At 39.3% G+C, this 19,750-nt stretch overlaps 1 protein-coding gene across 1 annotated transcript in view; it reads left to right on the top strand.

Annotated features, from left to right (window-relative positions):
- Positions 1-19,750, top strand: part of PHACTR1 (phosphatase and actin regulator 1) — a 571,703-nt gene that overhangs the window by 270,664 nt on the left and 281,289 nt on the right. The gene's annotated exons all lie outside the window — the stretch shown is intronic.

A 19,750-nucleotide genomic window follows, 5' to 3' on the forward strand; every position in this document is an offset into this window, starting at 1 on the left:
AAAGGTTTAGAGAAGTGAAAGCCTATGGTTTGCTAAGAAACGCATCTTAAAGACACCTATCAAGATGCTAATAGGGGCTGCCTCAGAGTGGTTGATTTGTAAATGATTTTTCCTACTTTATATAAGACTGTCATTTGTGCATTTTTTACAATAGAAATGTACTGTATTCACAATTGGAATATATATATCCACACATCTATATATGTATACACATATAAGTGCATATAATTTTAAAAGAAATGTAATATGGACAATTATGATTATAGCCAATAATCTATTATGACTAGGTTTAGAAAGATACAGAATATTAAGGATTTTTATTTTATTCTGCAGGTGAGTGGGAGACAAGAAAGGCCTTTTTACAGCAGAATGACTTAGAGAACAGCTCAAAAGAGTATTTGATTCAGCTCCAAAATATGTTACATCAACATACGCAACAAGTTAGAGAAGAAAATAGCATTGCGGACCAGAACGTTAATGAAAGGCTTTGTAGAAAGACATGAGATCAGAGCTCAACTTGGAACAATTTGTAATAGTTAGATAGAAGGAGAAGGCATTTTAGCTGAAGCAAAGCATGAGCAAAAGCAAAGTGCTGAAGACAAATGTTTCTGTTTAGAAATGAGATCTGGGGATGCACGGGTGAAACCATGGGAGATTAAGGAAGCTTCTAGTTCCAAAAGGATGGCTTTGGACTTGATTGTGTAAGCCAGTGGAGATCTTCAAGCAGAATGATGGGATAAAGATAGTTCTTGAGCAAATAAAGCTCATTCAGCAGCAGTGTTTAGGGAGATGCAGCAGGAGAGGCACTTGTCTGTATGTGGGGTGCTGACAGTGGAAGCAGTAGAAATAGAACAGCAGAGTAACCCATTTTAAAATTTAAAAATCAGTAGAAGGGTGAAGATTTGCTAGAATAAGAGGGAAGGGTTAATGGTGTTTCTACTGTAGAGCAGAATTCTACAGTCCTGATGATAACTATAAATTGCCAGAGAATCTCACTCACATGAAAATGGCAACACCAGTCCCCACTATGACTGCATGGATGTTGTGAATTTTCCAGCACTTGTGCTAGATGGGACTAACCACTTACACTCTCCTGCTGGGGCCCCTTGGCAGCCACTGGTGCACATTTCTAAGAGGGTTGGCTAGCCTGTGGCCATGGGAACAGTCAACTTAGCTGATCACCGGGGTGGGCCTTCAACTCTAATCTTAAACATATCATGTGGCAGCCAACTAAGGTCATCAATGTGAATTAATATTGGAAATTGAATGCCTTAGGGTCCATTTGCAGTACATATTGGCAGGTAAAAGACATAGAGGAATAAGAGTACCATTTCCGTCAGAGCTTTTTAAAAGATGGAAGAATTGTCATAAGCAATTACAAATTAAATAGTCTTCATCCAGACTGATTGCTGGAGCTGACCTAGAAATCATCTCAAAGTATTATGTGGCACGAAGCCACATCACACTGATCACCAATTACCATGGGTAGGTAGCAGAAGTGTGTGAAAACTGTCTGGATGCCATGCTAAATATTCATAATGAAGTATTGAAGCAGAGGCTCCCCTTTGATCCTTGGCTACAAAGTTATCAGTGATGCTAATAGAGGTGATGCATTATGAATGAAGATATGTCCATCAGGCAATCATGGAAAACCACCAAGATGCAAAAGTATAATGTTCGCAAAGTACCTAAGCATCTTTTAAATTCCTTGATCTTACCTCCCCAGTGTGTAGAGCATATTATTCCTCTTTCAGATAAGAAACCTGAGGCTGAGAGGTTAAGCAATTTGGCCAGCATCATGGTGGTGAATAGATAGTGGGAAAAACACTGGTTGGCCAAGACAGTCATGTTCGAATTTCAGCACCGCCCTTATATGTGGAACCAGAGATGCATCACTTCACCAGTCCACCTTGCTGTCTCCTGCTGTAAAATGGTGATCACAGTAAGAGCTTACTCATCTCACAGGGGTTTTGAGAGGATCAAAGAGATAATAGACGTGAAAGCAGGATTTAGGTGCAAGGTACCGTCAGTGTGACCAGAAGGTAAAGCGCCTATACATTTTTGAACTTGGCAGAGTCCTCCAAGGAATACAGATCTCCTAGAACAATGTGTGTCTCACTCTGCCTGTTGCTGCAACAAAGATTCAAGAAGGAAATTACTGTATTAACCACTCAAGGTGAATATTTACCCTGGCATCATAATGCCTATCTTATAACTTTGAATCTCATACATGGTAATTAGTAATCTGCCTATGAAATACTAATACAAAAGGTGACTTTCAGGTAGGCGAACCATCTATTCACTAATTTTCCAAACATCACTGCTATTCATGTGTCCAGGAGCTAAAGGCACAAATATAAAGAAGATATAATTGCTTTCCACAGAGTCTGAAAGTCTACAGGGGGAGACAGAGATATAAACGTATATTCACAAAGCCAAGTGAGAGGTGAGGCATGAAGAAAATGCTTCAGGGTCACTGAGGGTAGAATGAATAACTTTGTCTGGGTAGTCAAGAAAGTCATCATCAGGAGGTGCTATCTGAGTTGCAGGTTATACCAACATATAGTCTGGGAGGCCAGCAAGATAGATGTTGGGTTTGTTGCTCATTCCAATGCAACTTCAGAGTTTCTGACCCAGGCCAGAAGCACCTCAACCCTGCAACTCCCATTTTGGAGAGTTTCTCTTGATGTTTTCTACTGGGGACCAGTCTAAACACCGCCCGTAGGGTATCCAAAGTCCGGTGGCAACAAAGGATTGAGAAGAGACAAGTTAAGAGTTTATAAAGGTGGGAGCCAGGGGGCCAGTTGCAAAATGGAGGCTGCAAAAGGCCCAGAGTTTTGGTCTCCACAGTATTTATTGAGTACAGTCACTTAGATCTAAGAAGCAGATGTTCAGGATGAAACAGTGAAAGAGAGGCAATGTGTCATAGGCGTAATCTATAGCAATAGTGGTTTCAATGAATCTCCTTTGTGCTCAAACAGCATGTCTTTAACTTATCGGAGAGTAGCTAGTAGCTGGTGGGAGCAGGCTTAACTGGGAGCCTGTACGTCTGTCCACATTTCAGTGTTTTAAAGGAGTGTCTTTCTCCTTGAACACAGTGTTTGCAGGTAAGAGAGCGGGTCTCGCTCTGAGCATGGGAACATGATGGCAATTAGGAGGCTTTCCTCCACAGAGGACTCTTGTGGCTTTCCACAACTTATTGTCCCATATTTTTATGGCCAGTTTATACAGGCACCCCACAAGCCCTTTTCCCAACAGTTTTCTAAGGTCTTATGAGATGCCTGGATGGCAAAGCAGTAGTTGTCTTAGCTAGGAGCCCTGGGCCACCCTTACACCCCTGTTTCTTCTTTTTGGGATACTCTTCAACCTTCCAATTCCATTCCACCCACCCCCAGGCTTGAGAGTTGATCAGATGTCCCAAGGAGCTCAGCACTCCCACCTGTGGTTGGCCTTGGGCCCTGTTGAGACTGAAGAGTACCCTTGACCTTTTCGTGGGTGGGAACTGGAGTGCACTAGCTCTGGGACCAGCCGACCACTTCAACACCAACAGGAATGAATTTCACTCACTTGAACTCGCTAGGCTGAAACCCTCACAAGAGGGAGCACACAGGAGAGTGGGTGCCAGGGCCGGGCCAAGCACTTTTGGGCTCCAGCCCCATGGCAGCATTCTATGGGTGTGTTACAGTTTTAGCTACAATTTTAGCTTTGCTATCTATGGATGGCTAAGTGTTGACAGCTCAGTGGTAGGTCAGGGTGACAGCCTTCTGCACCTGCCCCTTTGATACCCAAGTTCTTGTTTGCCATCCAGAAGAATCAGATCACATGAACTATTTGAAAGGTGATGAATGCAGAGGATTTTATTAAGCAGTGGAAGTGGCTCTCAGAGAATCAGGAGCTGGAAAGGGGATGGTGTAGGATGAAGGTGATCTTTCCCAGAGACGACCGGGCTCCTCTCTGAAGTCATGTCATCTAAAGTTAAGCTACATCTATCTTAGTCTCCAATGCTCTGTTGCTTCTTCTCTTGATGTTCAGCCACTTTTCTCTTTGCCAGCTGGGGTCTGGGGTTTATATGGGCACAGGATAGCAGGGTGAGGCAGGCCAAAAAGGCAACATTTGGGCTGGAAAACAGGGATAACTGTTCTCATTTAGGGCCATAGTTTCCAGGCTTGAGGGTGGGGCCTTTGCCAGGGAACAACCCTCTTCTTCCCAGTATTTCCCTGCCTCCTGTCCATATCGCTATTACCAGTCCCTTGTTCCAGGAGAGTAGCCTGCCAAGCAGTTTATCCCTGCTGACCAGGATGCCATTTCTTTTATAAATCAGGTGAGATCAGTGCTAACACACTGACCCAGGGTGACACAAATTGCTTCTATAGACAAGGACCCTGGCACCCAAGGGGTGGCCCTAGTTTTCAGGGCAGTAGATGGGCATGTTTAGCTTGTATCTCCACAGGACTGCCCCATACTGGAAAATTTTCCCCTTACAGAGCTGATCAATATGTCAGTGCTCAGTGATTACAACAGGTCATTCCGTTACCTGCCAACTGAATACTTTCTAAAGAGGCCAGCAATACAGAAAAGTGATCTTATGCAGTTTCTCTGATGTCATTAAAAATATTCCCTTCTACTTTTTGGTTTGTTCTTCTCTTACAAAGTCCTGTCCTACATCATTTTCTTCTTAAGAAAACAATGACTATAACTGAACTGAAACTTCCTCATCAGCATTTTGTTGCCATATGGAGAAATAAGCTGGATGATGAGGACCACTGTTGACAGAGGCCAGCGCTCTTATGGTAGGCACTGAGGAAGAAACGGAAGTAGTTTAATTAGATAAAACTATAATGGTTTTGTATTTGTGGAGGAGGAGATCACGTGCACAGTACTTTCTAAACACACTTTATTTAAAGCTTGCTCAAGACCTCAGATAATGAAAATGTCAACTATTCAATGTGATAAGCCTTGCAAATTTCCAATCAGAATACACAGCCTTACTCAATTGTGGCACTGACTTAAGTATGTTTCTGTGTCTTTTTTTTTTTAACATTATGAAAGGTCTTTCAAAATCCTAATTAGTATCTGCTATTTTCTCACACCCCAAATCCACTGACAACACACACATTGTTATTTTACCATGTCCCGAAGTTAAACCACTGACTTAAAGGAAGCTGCAGAGAAGGATGAGCTCTAGGTTAATAGAAGACAAGGCCTTTCTTCCTTCTTTCTCCCTTCTCCAATCCCCTGGCCAAATCCCCAGTGATAAATGTTGAAGGAGAAATCAGAGTTTCCTCCTCTTACACTGTCAATAAATTGAAAATGAAGCCCCTTCATGGGGCTTCATATTTTAAAAACTGAAAATCTAGAAAGATGTTAATTAAATTGTCAAAAAGCTTCTTGCCTCATTTCACTGCAAGGCATAACCAGGTAGCCAGAAGCTAAATATAGCCTCTGAATGCTATTCTTGGCTCTTAATATAGTGTTAATTATTTAGTTTAAACAATATTTCAAACAGTGAGGAAGAAAACCAGTTGAAGAAGAGGTCAGAGCAATCAGGTTCCATAGACATCTCCCAATTATTGCTATCCAATTCTCTTTATTCTCTGACGTATCTCTTATCTGTGTCTTGGACACCATGTTGCAAGTGACAAGTTGTACAGAACTTTTTAGTAGATGTCAAACTCACCTAAATTAAATTCATTCATTTACCAAATATTGAAGCAGTGCTGTTTTTCATTGCCTTATGCCAAGGAAATTGAGGACACAGATGCACACAAGGAATGCATTTAAGAGCAGAGGTTTGATAGGCAAAACAAAGAGAAAAGAAAAAAGCTTTCTCTCCTACAGAGAGAGGGGAGCTCCCAAGTGGGTCTTCCTGTTCTGTGGTGAAATGCATGGGTGAGGGGGGAGAAGGCAGCTTCTGATTTACATAGGGCACAAAATATTGGTCAGACCAGGTATGCCATTTACATAGTGCGTGAAGAAGCTGGCCTCCTTAATCTTTTATTCTGCAAATGGGTTCTTTACCTGGCTGGCGCCACGTTGCCTGCTTCTTTACTGCACACATGGTTGACAAAGAAAAAGGAGGATAGAGCCTCCATGTTGAACATGCCTAGCCTCCAGGTGGCCTTTTCTTATTGGTACAGCTGCCAGCATTCACCTGTGTAAGCTTCAGGCTTGCTTATCTATGCTTGCAGCTTGATTTTTCAGGCTGTTTTTTCTTAGAAAAGAAATGATTTTGGGGCTGCTTTTTATTAAAAGGGAATCTTACTGAGGACTCTCTTACCCTCACTATCTGCCTAAATAATTTATTTCTAGCTCTTCTATCAATATTAGCCATGCTCTTGTTTACTGTCTGCCAGGTTTTTTGCTAGGAGTTGGGATAGTAGAGCAGAGAGAAATAATGGTTAATAAGTTGGTTCTTGCCTTTGAAATGCTCATTCATTAGTTAAGAGAGACAAACACGTAAAGAAATAATCAGAAGAACTTTCAGCAGCATAATAGACTGAACTGACTTTACTGTGGGGTGTCTGACCTGGATACATACCTAAGACATGGAGGGCTGGAGTTTCAATTCTCAATTTAAGGGCAGAGATGTAACAGGCTTGCATTTGCTTAAGGCCAGATCTAAGACTCTGATTAAGGGAAGCCTCCTCGAAGCCCTGCCCATAGATAAACCTGGAAATTGGGAAAAAAGACAAAACAATCACTTTGCCTATAAAGTCAGGAAAATAGGAAGGAGCTGTAAGCCCAGAGGATCTCTGTAGAGGCAGGAAAGTCCCTATGAGAAATTGAAACTGAAAGCCTATGTGATCCAAATTTTTAGTACCCAGAGGATTTGGGAATCCTGGAGCTAAAAGTGAACATATTTTTCCCTCTCCAGGCCATTAGAGTCATTGGAATATTGATAGAAGCAAATAAAAAATCACTCTATAAGGAGTGGAAAAGCATCCTGTTAAGTATAAACTCACAATGAAAAAACTCCAAATCACATGAAGAAATAGATTAGAATAAAGTCAGCAGATTCAACAAATGAAGAACTAGAAATAAGATATAAATATAAAGGTTTCTATCAAATACATATGCTTACAATAAGAAAAGATAGAGAATAAACAGGAACCATAGCGAAAAAGAAACCACTATGAAAAACAACAGTAAAAAAAGACAGACTAGAAATGAAAAATATAGGCTTTGAAATTAATCACTAATTAAATAGCACAGTGGACACAGCCAAAGAAAGAATTAATAAACTGGAAGATCAAAGAAAATCAGTCAGAATGAAGCCCTGAGAAATGAGATGAAAAATATGATATATTAGGTGACACAAAAGATAGTAAAAGAGGGTGGTGTAAAGCAACTTCTCTGTCCCTCCCTCAAGAGATGGTATTTTTCCCCCCCTTGGAGAAGTTAAATCCAAAAGCATCTGGATTTAGGCACATAATCATAGCTCCAAAATGAGGCACCCTGTCTGAAATATTTGGCTGACTGGGGTGTTACACTGAGAAGCTATTGAAGGGTGTGGAAAAAATTAGAGATCAGTTCAAAGAAGACTCAGGAAAAAAATTAAGTGATTACTAACTCCAGGAAAACTGAAAAGTTGTTTAAAATAGGAAGTGTAATCATAGAATTCCAAAGAACCATTTTTAACAAAATTGAGGTATGTAAAAATTGAATATTTTACACAACATGATATAAAAATGGAGGAGGAAAAGGGGAATGGGAAGGCTTAAGAGAGCTCAGTCTGCTACTATAATATACAGTTAATAAATAGTATTGTAAATTAATGAATTAAGAGAGTATTATAAGCATACTATTTATAAACTTAGAGCTAAATACCATATGGAATAGCTCAGAAAGAAAAAACAGTTGGAAATTGTTATGTCTGGGGAAGTGATGAACAGGAGACTACTACTTTTAGTACTATTTAAATTTTTAACTACTTACATACATTTATTAGATAATAATAATTAAAATATATAAAGATTCATGCTAGTAAACTCAGGGTCTGAGTTTGTTAATCATAGACCTTCACTAAACAAAGGAATTGCCTGCTCTTCAGAAAGAAGAAAATTGAACCAAGAAGGAAGGAGTGACATTGAAGAAGCAGATGTGAAGTTGGTAAATATGTTTGTAAAAGTAAAACAACATAAAACAATGATGGAATGTTTTCTAAAGGAGTGGGATTACAGACAAGGTAGAATTGAAAGCAAACCTAAGTAACAGAGAGGGGTGATCAGATTTCAGCATTCTGGGCTTGTTCAGGATATACTGGCCAGAAACATAAGAATATGTTAAAGTTGTAATGACAACTATTTAAAAAAAAAAAAAAACAGAAACAAAATATATAACTTCCAAATTAGAGGAAAGGAAAAGAAAGAATAAAGAAAACCCCATCAGTCAGAGATCAAGAGGTGCAAAGACAAATGGAAAACCAAAATAATATGAAACAAATCAGTCACAACAACTATAAATAGATTAAACTTCTCTGCTAAAAGTAGAAAAAAAAACATGATGCACCAATGAAACAATAGGCAAATATTAACCGAAAGTAAACCAAACTAGCATACCAATATCACTATTAAATAAAATAGATTTTAAAGCTAATAACATTATTAAAGATAAGGAAAATTGTTACTTAATGATACTCGTTAATACTTAATTATGTATTAATACTTAATGGTAAATGATTATAGATAAATAATTATGTATTAATACTTAATGGTAAATGATTAATACTTAATGATTTCCTTAATACTTAATGATAAAGGTAATATTTCATAGGAAGATGTAAAAATTTAACAAAATAGCCTCCAAATATAAAATGCATAAAAGATTAAAATTACAAGGGAAAACTAATCCAAAATTATAAATGAATATTTTTTAAAACACATTTTTCACAGTAACTTATATATTAGTTAGCTTAGTAACTTTAGTGGCGATTTGAACAACTCAAACTATTAATATACAAAGTATTTTCTCTAAAATGCAATAAAGCTATATATATGTCAAAGATATTGCTTAAAACATATGTTTGGAATTAAATAAATACCTAAGAAATTCATACATCAAAAGTAAATCATTTCTAAATATGAAATATTTTGAACTGAACAATAATTTAAAACTACTTACAAAATACATGAGATTTGCAAATAGTACTTTGAGGGAAATCTGTAGCCTTGCATTAGGAAATAGATAATATTGGAGAGGAGCCAAGATGGCCGAATAGGAACAGCTCCGGTCTACAGCTCCCAGCGCGAGCCACGCAGAAGACGGGTGATTTCTGCATTTCCATCTGAGGTACCGTGTTCATCTCACTAGGGAGTGCCAGACAGTGGGCGCAGGTCAGTGGGTGAGCGCACTGTGCGTCAGCTGAAGCAGGGGCGAGGCATTGCCTCACTCGGGAAGCGCAAGGGGTCAGGGAGTTCCCCTTCCAGGGGTGACAGACGGCACCTGGAAAATCGGGCCACTCCCACCCGAATACTGTGCTTTTCCGACGGGCTTAGGAACCGGTGCCCCAGGAGAGTATAGCCCGCACCTGGCTCAGAGGGTCCTACGCCCACGGAGTCTCGCTGATTGCTAACACAGCAGTCTGAGATCAAACAGCAAGTTGGCAGCGAGGCTGGGGGAGGGGCGCCCGCCATTGCCCAGGCTCGCTTAGGTAAACAAAGCAGCCTGGAAGCTTGAACTGGGTGGAGCCCACCACAGCTCAAGGAGGCCTGCCTGCCTCTGTAGGCTCCACCTCTGGGGGCAGGGCACAGACAAACAAAAAGACAGCAGTAACCTCTGCAGACTTAAATGTCCCTGTCTGACAGCTGTGAGGAGAGCAGTGGTTCTCCCAGCACGCAGCTGGAGATCTGAGAACCGGCTGACTGCCTCCTCAAGTGGGTTCCTGACCCCTGACCCCCGAGCAGCCTAACTGGGAGGCACCCCCCAGCAGGGGCAGACTGACACCTCACACGGCCGGCCAGGTACTCCAGCAGACCTGCAGCTGAGGGTTCTGTCTGTTAGAAGGAAAACTAACAGAAAGGACATCCACACCAAAAACCCATCTGTACATCACCATCATCAAAGACCAAAAGTAGATAAAACCACAAAGATGGGGAAAAAACAGAGCAGAAAAACTGGAAACTCTAAAAACCAGACTACCTCTCCTCCTCCAAAGGAACGCAGTTCCTCACCAGCAACGGAACAAAGCTGGACGGAGAATGACTTTGACGAGCTGAGAGAAGAAGGCTTCAGACAATCAAATTACTCTGAGCTACGGGAGGATATTCAAACCAAAGGCAAAGAAGTTGAAAACTTTGAAAAAAATTTAGAGGAATGTATAACTAGAATAACCAATACAGAGAAGTGCTTAAAGGAGCTGATGGAGCTGAAAACCAAGGCTCGAGAACTACGTGAAGAATGCAGAAGCCTCAGGAGCCGATGCGATCAAATGGAAGAAAGGGTATCAGCCCTGGAAGATGAAATGAATGAAATGAAGCGAGAAGGGAAGTTTAGAGAAAAAAGAATAAAAAGAAACGAGCAAAGCCTCCAAGAAATGTGGGACTATGTGAAAAGACCAAATCTACGTCTGATTGGTGTACCTGAAAGTGACGGGGAGAATGGAAACAAGTTGGAAAACACTCTGCAGGATATTATCCAGGAGAACTTCCCCAATCTAGCAAGGCAGGCCAACATTCAGATTCAGGAAATACAGAGAACGCCACAAAGATACTCCTCGAGAACAGCAACTCCAAGACACATAATTGTCAGATTCACCAAAGTTGAAATGAAGGAAAAAATGTTAAGGGCAGCCAGAGAGAAAGGTCAGGTTACCATCAAAGGGAAGCCCATCAGACTAACAGCGGATCTCTCGGCAGAAACCCTACAAGCCAGAAGAGAGTGGGGGCCAATATTCAACATTCTTAAAGAAAAGAATTTTCAACCCAGAATTTCATATCCTGCCAAACTAAGCTTCATAAGTGAAGGAGAAATAAAATACTTTACAGACAAGCAAATGCTGAGAGATTTTGTCACCACCAGGCCTGCCCTAAAAGAGCTCCTGAAGGAAGCGCTAAACATGGAAAGGCACAACTGGTACCAGCCACTGCAAAATCATAACGAAATGTAAAGACCATCGAGACTAGGAAGAGACTGCATCAACTAACGAGAAAAATATCCAGCTAACATCATAATGACAGGATCAGATTCACACATAACAATATTAACTTTAAATGTAAATGGACTAAATGCTCCAATTAAAAGACACAGACTGGCAAATTGGATAAAGACTCAAGACCCATCAGTGTGCTGTATTCAGGAAACCCATCTCACGTGCAGAGACACACATAGGCTCAAAATAAAAGGATTGAGGAAGATCTACCAAGCAAATGGAAAACAAAAAAAGGCAGGGGTTGCAATCCTAGTCTCTGATAAAACAGACTTTAAACCAACAAAGATCAAAAGAGACAAAGAAGGCCATTACATAATGGTAAAGGGACTAATTCAACAAGAAGAGCTAACTATCCTAAATATATATGCACCCAATACAGGAGCACCCAGATTCATAAAGCAAGTCCTGAGTGACCTACAAAGAGACTTAGACTCCCACACATTAATAATGGGAGACTTTAACACCCCACTGTCAACATTAGACAGATCAACGAGACAGAAAGTCAACAAGGATACCCAGGAATTGAACTCAGCTCTGCACCAAGCAGACCTAATAGACATCTACAGAACTCTCCACCCCAAATCAACAGAATATACATTTTTTTCACCACCACACCACACCTATTCCAAAATTGACCATATACTTGGAAGTAAAGCTCTCCTCAATAAATGTAAAAGAACAGAAATTGTAACAAACTGTCTCTCAGATCACAGTGCAATCAAGCTAGAACTCAGGATTAAGAATCTCACTCAAAACCGCTCAACTACATGGAAACTGAACAACCTGCTCCTGAATGACTACTGGGTAAATAATGAAATGAAGGCAGAAATAAAGATGTTCTTTGAAACCAACGAGAACCAAGACACAACATACCAGAATCTCTGGGATGCATTCAAAGCAGTGTGTAGAGGGAAATTTACAGCACTAAATGCCCACAAGAGAAAGCAGGAAAGATCCAAAATTGACACCCTAACATCACAATTAAAAGAACTAGAAAAGCAAGAGCAAACACATTCAAAAGCTAGCAGAAGGCAAGAAATAACTAAAATCAGAGCAGAACTGAAGGAAATAGAGACACAAAAAACCCTTCAAAAAATAAATGAATCCAGGAGCTGGTTTTTTGAAAGGATCAACAAAATTGATAGACCGCTAGCAAGATTAATAAAGAAAAAAAGAGAGAAGAATCAAATAGATGCAATAAAAAATGATAAAGGGGATATCACCACCGATCCCACAGAAATACAAACTACCATCAGAGAATATTACAAACACCTCTATGCAAATAAACTAGAAAATCTAGAAGAAATGGATAAATTCCTCAACACATACACCCTCCCAAGACTAAACCAGGAAGAAGTTGAATCTCTGAATAGACCAATAACAGGAGCTGAAATTGTGGCAATAATCAATAGTTTACCAACCAAAAAAAGTCCAGGACCAGATGGGTTCACAGCCGAATTCTACCAGAGGTACAAGGAGGAGCTGATACCATTCCTTCTGAAACTATTCCAATCAATAGAAAAAGAGGGAATCCTCCCTAACTCATTTTATGAGGCCAGCATCATCCTGATACCAAAGCCTGGCAGAGACACAACAAAAAAAGAGAATTTTAGACCAATATCCTTGATGAACATTGATGCAAAAATCCTCAATAAGATACTGGCAAACAGAATCCAGCAGCACATCAAAAAGCTTATCCACCATGATCAAGTGGGCTTCATCCCTGGGATGCAAGGCTGGTTCAATATACGCAAATCAGTAAATGTAATCCAGCATATAAACAGAATCAAAGACAAAAACCACATGATTATCTCAATAGATGCAGAAAAGGCCTTTGACAAAATTCAACAACCCTTCATGCTAAAAACTCTCAATAAATTAGGAATTGATGGGACGTATCTCAAAATAATAAGAGCTATTTATGACAAACCCACAGCCAATATCGTACTGAATGGGCAAAAACTGGAAGCATTCCCTTTGAAAACTGGCACAAGACAGGGATGCCCTCTCTCGCCACTTCTATTCAACATAGTGTTGGAAGTTCTGGCCAGGGCAATTAGGCAGGAGAAGGAAATCAAGGGTATTCAATTAGGAAAAGAGGAAGTCAAATTGTCCCTGTTTGCAGATGACATGATAGTATATCTAGAAAACCCCATTGTCTCAGCCCAAAATCTCCTTAAGCTGATAAGCAACTTCAGCAAAGTCTCAGGATACAAAATCAATGTGCAAAAATCACAAGCATTCTTATACATCAATAACAGACAAACAGAGAGCCAAATCATGAGTGAACTCCCATTCACAATTGCTTCAAAGAGAATAAAATACCTAGGAATCCAACTTACAAGGGATGTGAAAGACCTCTTCAAGGAGAACTACAAACCACTGCTCAAGGAAATAAAAGAGGATACAAACAAATGGAAGAACATTCCATGCTCATGGGTAGGAAGAATCAATATCATGAAAATGGCCATCCTTCCCAAGGTAATTTACAGATTCAATGCCATCCCCATCAAGCTACCAATGACTTTCTTCACAGAATTGGAAAAAACTACTTTAAAGTTCATATGGAACCAAAAAAGAGCCCGCATCGCCAAGTCAATCCTAAGCCAAAAGAACAAAGCTGGAGGCATCACGCTACCTGACTTCAAACTATACTACAAGGCTACAGTAACCAAAACAGCATGGTACTGGTACCAAAACAGAGATATAGATCAATGGAACAGAACAGAGCCGTCAGAAATAATGCCACATATCTACAAGTATCTGATCTTTGACAAACCTGACAAAAACAAGAAATGGGGAAAGGATTCCCTATTTAATAAATGGTGCTGGGAAAACTGGCTAGCCATATGTAGAAAGCTGAAACTGGATCCCTTCCTTACACCTTATACAAAAATCAATTCAAGATGGATTAAAGACTTAAATGTTAGACCTAAAACCATAAAAACCCTAGAAGAAAACCTAGGCATTACCATTCAGGACATAGGCATGGGCAAGGACTTCATGTCTAAAACACCAAAAGCAATGGCAACAAAAGCCAAAATTGACAAATGGGATCTAATTAAACTAAAGAGCTTCTGCACGGCAAAGGAAACTACCATCAGAGTGAACAGGCAACCTACAAAATGGGAGAAAATTTTCGCAACCTACTCATCTGACAAAGGGCTAATATCCAGAATCTACAATGAACTCCAACAAATTTACAAGAAAAAAACAAACAACCCCATCAAAAAGTGGGCGAAGGACATGAACAGACACTTCTCAAAAGAAGACATTTATGCAGCCAAAAAACACATGAAAAAATGCTCACCATCACTGGCCATCAGAGAAATGCAAATCAAAACCACAATGAGATACCATCTCACACCAGTTAGAATGGCAATCATTAAAAAGTCAGGAAACAACAGGTGCTGGAGAGGATGTGGAGAAATAGGAACACTTTTACACTGTTGGTGGGACTGTAAACTAGTTCAACCCTTGTGGAAGTCAGTGTGGCGATTCCTCAGGGATCTAGAACTAGAAATTCCATTCGACCCAGCCATCCCATTACTGGGTATATACCCAAAGGACTATAAATCATGCTGCTATAAAGACACATGCACGCGTATGTTTATTGCCGCATTATTCACAATAGCAAAGACTTGGAACCAACCCAAATGTCCAACAATGATAGACTGGATTAAGAAAATGTGGCACATATACACCATGGAATACTATGCAGCCATAAAAAATGATGAGTTCACGTCCTTTGTAGGGACATGGATGAAACTGGAAATCATCATTCTCAGTAAACTATCGCAAGAACAAAAAACCAAACACCGCATATTCTCACTCATAGGTGGGAATTGAACAATGAGAACACATGGACACAGGAAGGGGAACATCAGACTTCGGGGACGGTTGTGGGGTGGGGGGAGGGGGGAGGGATAGCATTGGGAGATATACCTAATGCTAGATGACGAGTTGGTGGGTGCAGCGCACCAGCATGGCACATGTATACATATGTAACTTACCTGCACATTGTGCACATGTACCATAAAACCTAAAGTATAATAATGATAATAATAATAATAATAATAAAAGAAAAAAAAATAAAAAAATAAAAAAAAGGAAATAGATAATATTTAAAGTGAATTAGCCACGCAGTCAACTCAATAAATAAGAAAAGATACAGCAGCACTATCCCAAAGACTGAAAAAAGAAATTATAGAAATAAGAGGTGAAATTCATGGAAAGAAAATCCAAGATACAATGGACACTCAAAAATCAAAGAAAACAAAAAGTTTCTTGTTTTGAAAATGTTAATAAAATAGGCAAATCTCTGGCAAGAGCCATCAAAAACAAAACAAAAGAAGGCACAAACATAGACTATTAGAAGGACACAGTTAACAGATAATTTTAAAATAACTGAAGGAAATATGATCAACTTCATGCAAGTAAATTGGAACACTTAAATAAAATGGAAAATTTTCTAGATAAACTATAAACTACCAATATTGACTGAAGAAGCAATAGAAAATAAATCACTACAATCACTGAAGAAATCAGATCTACAGTAAAAATCAATTAGGCTGATGAGTTTTAATAAACATTTAAGAAGGGTTACCCTTAACTTATATAAGCTATTCCAGAGACTAAATATGTGACCTCTACTTTATATAAACTTTTGAAGACAATAGAAAGAGGAGGAATGTTTAACAAATCTTTTTATTAGAGTGATACAACCCTTGATCTAAAAACTGGAGAAGGACCATATAAGAGAGAAAACGTACAGATCAATCTAATTTATGAACGTAAATTAAATGCAGAAATGCTAAATATAATATTTTAACCCAAGCCAGCAAACTATTTGATAAATTTTTAAAATTTATAAATGTGTGGCCAGGTGCGATGGCTCACCCCTGTAATCCCAGCACTTTGGGAGGCCAAGGCAGGCAAATCACGTGAGGTCAGGAGTTTGAGACCAGCCTGACCAACATGGAGAAACCTCATCTCTACCAAAAGCACAAAATTAGCCACGCGTGGTGGCGCATGCCTGTAATCCCAGCTACTCGGGAGGCTGAGGCAGGAGAATCGCTTGAACCTGGGAGGTGGAAATTGCAGTGGGCTGAGATCGCCCACCATTGCACTCCAGCCTGGGCAACAAGAGCGAAATTCCATCTCAAAAAAAAAATTATAAAAGTATTATAAACTTATAATACATGTATATATGATTTATTATATAATAAATATATATTACATATTTATATAGAAGTAAATATGTATTAGTATATAAGTAAATCTATATATAAGTAAATGTATATTATATATTTATATATAAGTAAATATATTTTATGTATAAGTAAATCTGTATTATATATAAGTAAATATATATTTAAAGTAAATATATAGTATATATTTATATATAAGTAAATATATAGTATATATTTATATATAAGTAAATATATACTATATATTTACATATAAGTAAATATATACTATATATTTATATATAAGTAAATATATAGTATATATTTATATATAAGTAAATATATAGTATATATTTATATATAAATAAATATATGGGGGATGGGGAAAAAAGACTCTTTTTATTCTTCTGCCTGCTATTTATTCAAGTTTTATTCTATTTTTAATTGACACATAATCATAGCATATATTTATGGGGTACAAATGAGATGTTTCAATACATTTATACATTGCGTGATGATTAAATCAGGATAGTTAGCATATCCATCACCTCAAACATTTATCACTTTTTGTGTCGAGAATATTCAAAATCCTCTCTTCTAGCTATTTTGAAATATACAACACATTGGCCGGGAACGGTGGCTCACGCCTGCAATCTCAGCACTTCGAGAGGCCGAGGTGGGCGGATCACAAGGTCAGGAGATGGAGACCATCCTGGCTAACAAGGTGAAACCCTGTCTCTACTAAAAATAGAAAAATTAGCCAGGCATGGTGGCGGGCGCCTGTAGTCCCCCAGCTACTCAGGAGGCTGAGGCAGGAGAATGGCGTGAACCCGGGAGGCAGAGCTTGCAGTGAGCCGAGATCGCGCCACTGCACTCCAGCCTGGGCGACAGAGCCAGACTCCATCTCAAAAAAAAAAGAAAAAAAGAAATATACAACACATGATTATTAACTACAGTTACCTTAGTGTGCAAAGAACACCAGGACTTATACATAAAAATATATTTAAAATATTCAGTATAACTCAGTCCATTGGTACATCACAAAAGTAGCTTTATAAATCAGTATAGGAAAAATCAACTATGCAATATGCAGTACTCAGGAAAAAAAAATTATTCTCCATATTGTAAAAAATAAATTGGCTTCCTGGCTCACATCATATATAAAAACAAATTCCAGATGGATTAACAACCTAAATATGTAAAGCAAAGCACTGAAACTTTAAAAAGAGAATATAGGTGAAGACTGCATAACCTCATCATAGAAAAGAATTTATTTAAAAGTCCAAAAATAGGCTAGGCACAGTGGCTCATGCCTGTAATCTCAGCACTTTGGGAGGCTGAGGCAGAAGAATCCCTTGAGCTCAGGAGTTAGAGACCAGCCTGGACAACATAGTGAGATCTCATCTCTACTTAAAGAAAAATTAGCCAGGCGTGGTGGTGCACACCTCTGGTCCCCACTTACTCAAGAGGCTGAGGCAAGAGGATTGTCTGAACCCTGGAGTTCAGGGCTGCCATGAGCTATGATATTGCCACTGCACTCTGGCCTGGGCGACAGAGCAAGACCTGGTCAAAAAAAAAAAAGAAAAGAAAAGAAAAAGTAAAAGTCCCAAGACAGCACAAAACATCGAGTCAACAACTGATAAGTTTAACTTTAAAAAAAATCTATATGACAAAGGATTCACAAACAAAATTATGACTGAAAGACTGGTACTACACATAAAGCCAAAAACAATGGTTATACTAGAAGAAAAAAGAGTCTATATAAATCAATGAGAAAAAAAAAACTCAATAAACAAGTGGACAAAATATGAGCAAGTAATTTGTAGACACAGAAACCTGAATACCTAAAAGGTAATCAAGATATAGCAATTAAATCACCCAGCATTCTGAAAACCCAAATGAAATAATGGTAATACCAAGTAATGATGAAGTGGAAAGAGAAACTTTCATACACTGCTGATGAGAGGGTAATTGTTACCATCACTTTAAGAGCTATCTGTCAACATCTAGTTAAGGTAAAGTTGCGCATACCCCATGACACAGCAGTTCTACTTATATTCTTTAGAGAAACCTTTGCACAAGGGTACAAAAGAGAATTGATTAGGATGCTCACTGGAGGATTGTCATTGCTAAAAATTTACATGCCAACTAAATAACCCTCTGTAAGGGTTGAAGAATCTTGTGATATAATCATCTGTTGGAATACTAATGCAACAGGAAATATGAATGAACTAGATTTACATGAACCAACATGCAATAATCTTAAAATACGTTGAGGCCGGGCGCGGTGGCTCACGCCTGTAATCCCAGCACTTTGGGAGGCCAAGGTGGGTGGATCACAAGATCAGGAGTTCAAGACCAGCCTGGCCAAGATGGTGAAACCCTGTCTCTACTAACAAAATACAAAAATTAGCCCTGCGTGGTGGTGGGCCCCTGTAATCCCAGCTACTCAGGAGGCTGAGACAGAGAATTGCTTGAACCAGGGAGGCAGAGGTTGCAGAGAGCTGAGATCGCGCCACTGCACTCCAGCCTAGGTGACAGGGCGACACTCTGTCTCAGAAAACAAAAAACAAAAACATAGTGTTGAATTAAATATAGAATGTTACAAATGATTCTTAAAGTGTGATACCATGTATGGACATTGGAAGCTTATGAAGCAATATTTTATATTAATGCTTGCATTAATATAAGGTGAAAGTACAACAGGACACACAAACATTAACTTCAGGGTAGTAGTCGCCTCCAGGAAAAGGTGTGGGAAAAGGGAGCATCCATGATGTTTGGCTATATCTGTAATTTGTATTCCTTTACATTATTTTTGAAACACTAAAGCAGCTAGGACACAGTGTTAACATTTCTAAACCTAAATAATGCCCAGGTGGAGAGTATTATATTCATCATTTTTTGTCTTGTATTTGAAATATTTCATGAAGAAAAACTTAAATACTTACAGGATGTTACAATAAATGTTCAGTTAGTAGTACGTTCCAAGGTGGCACAAGGACTGAGCAGGGAACTCTGTCGGTCAGGGTGTGCTGCAGGTGTCTTCCAAAATGGCACTCTCACTGCTATGATCAGAAGAACAAGAAAGAGGCTCCAGAAAGATATGAAGAAAGGGCATGTGGGAATCCACGACAAGGCATGGTGTTGTTGAGGAACTGTAAGTCATCTGGAGCAGCTAAGCTTGAAGCGGTGGCAGGTACCAAAGGCGCCGGATGGTCCTGTGCTGTGGCTCACACCTGGAATCCCAGCACTTTGGGAGGCCAAGGCCAGAGGATCCCTTGAGCCCAGGAGTTCAAGACTAGCCTGGGCAACATCGTGAGACCCGTCTCTATAAAAAATTTAAAACTTAGCTAGGTGTGGTGGTGCACATCTGTGGTCCCAGCTACACAGGAGGCTGAGGTGAGAGGATGTC

The sequence above is a fragment of the Pongo abelii genome, chromosome 5 (assembly GCF_028885655.2).
Source record: "Pongo abelii isolate AG06213 chromosome 5, NHGRI_mPonAbe1-v2.0_pri, whole genome shotgun sequence".
Lineage (NCBI taxonomy): Eukaryota > Metazoa > Chordata > Mammalia > Primates > Hominidae > Pongo > Pongo abelii.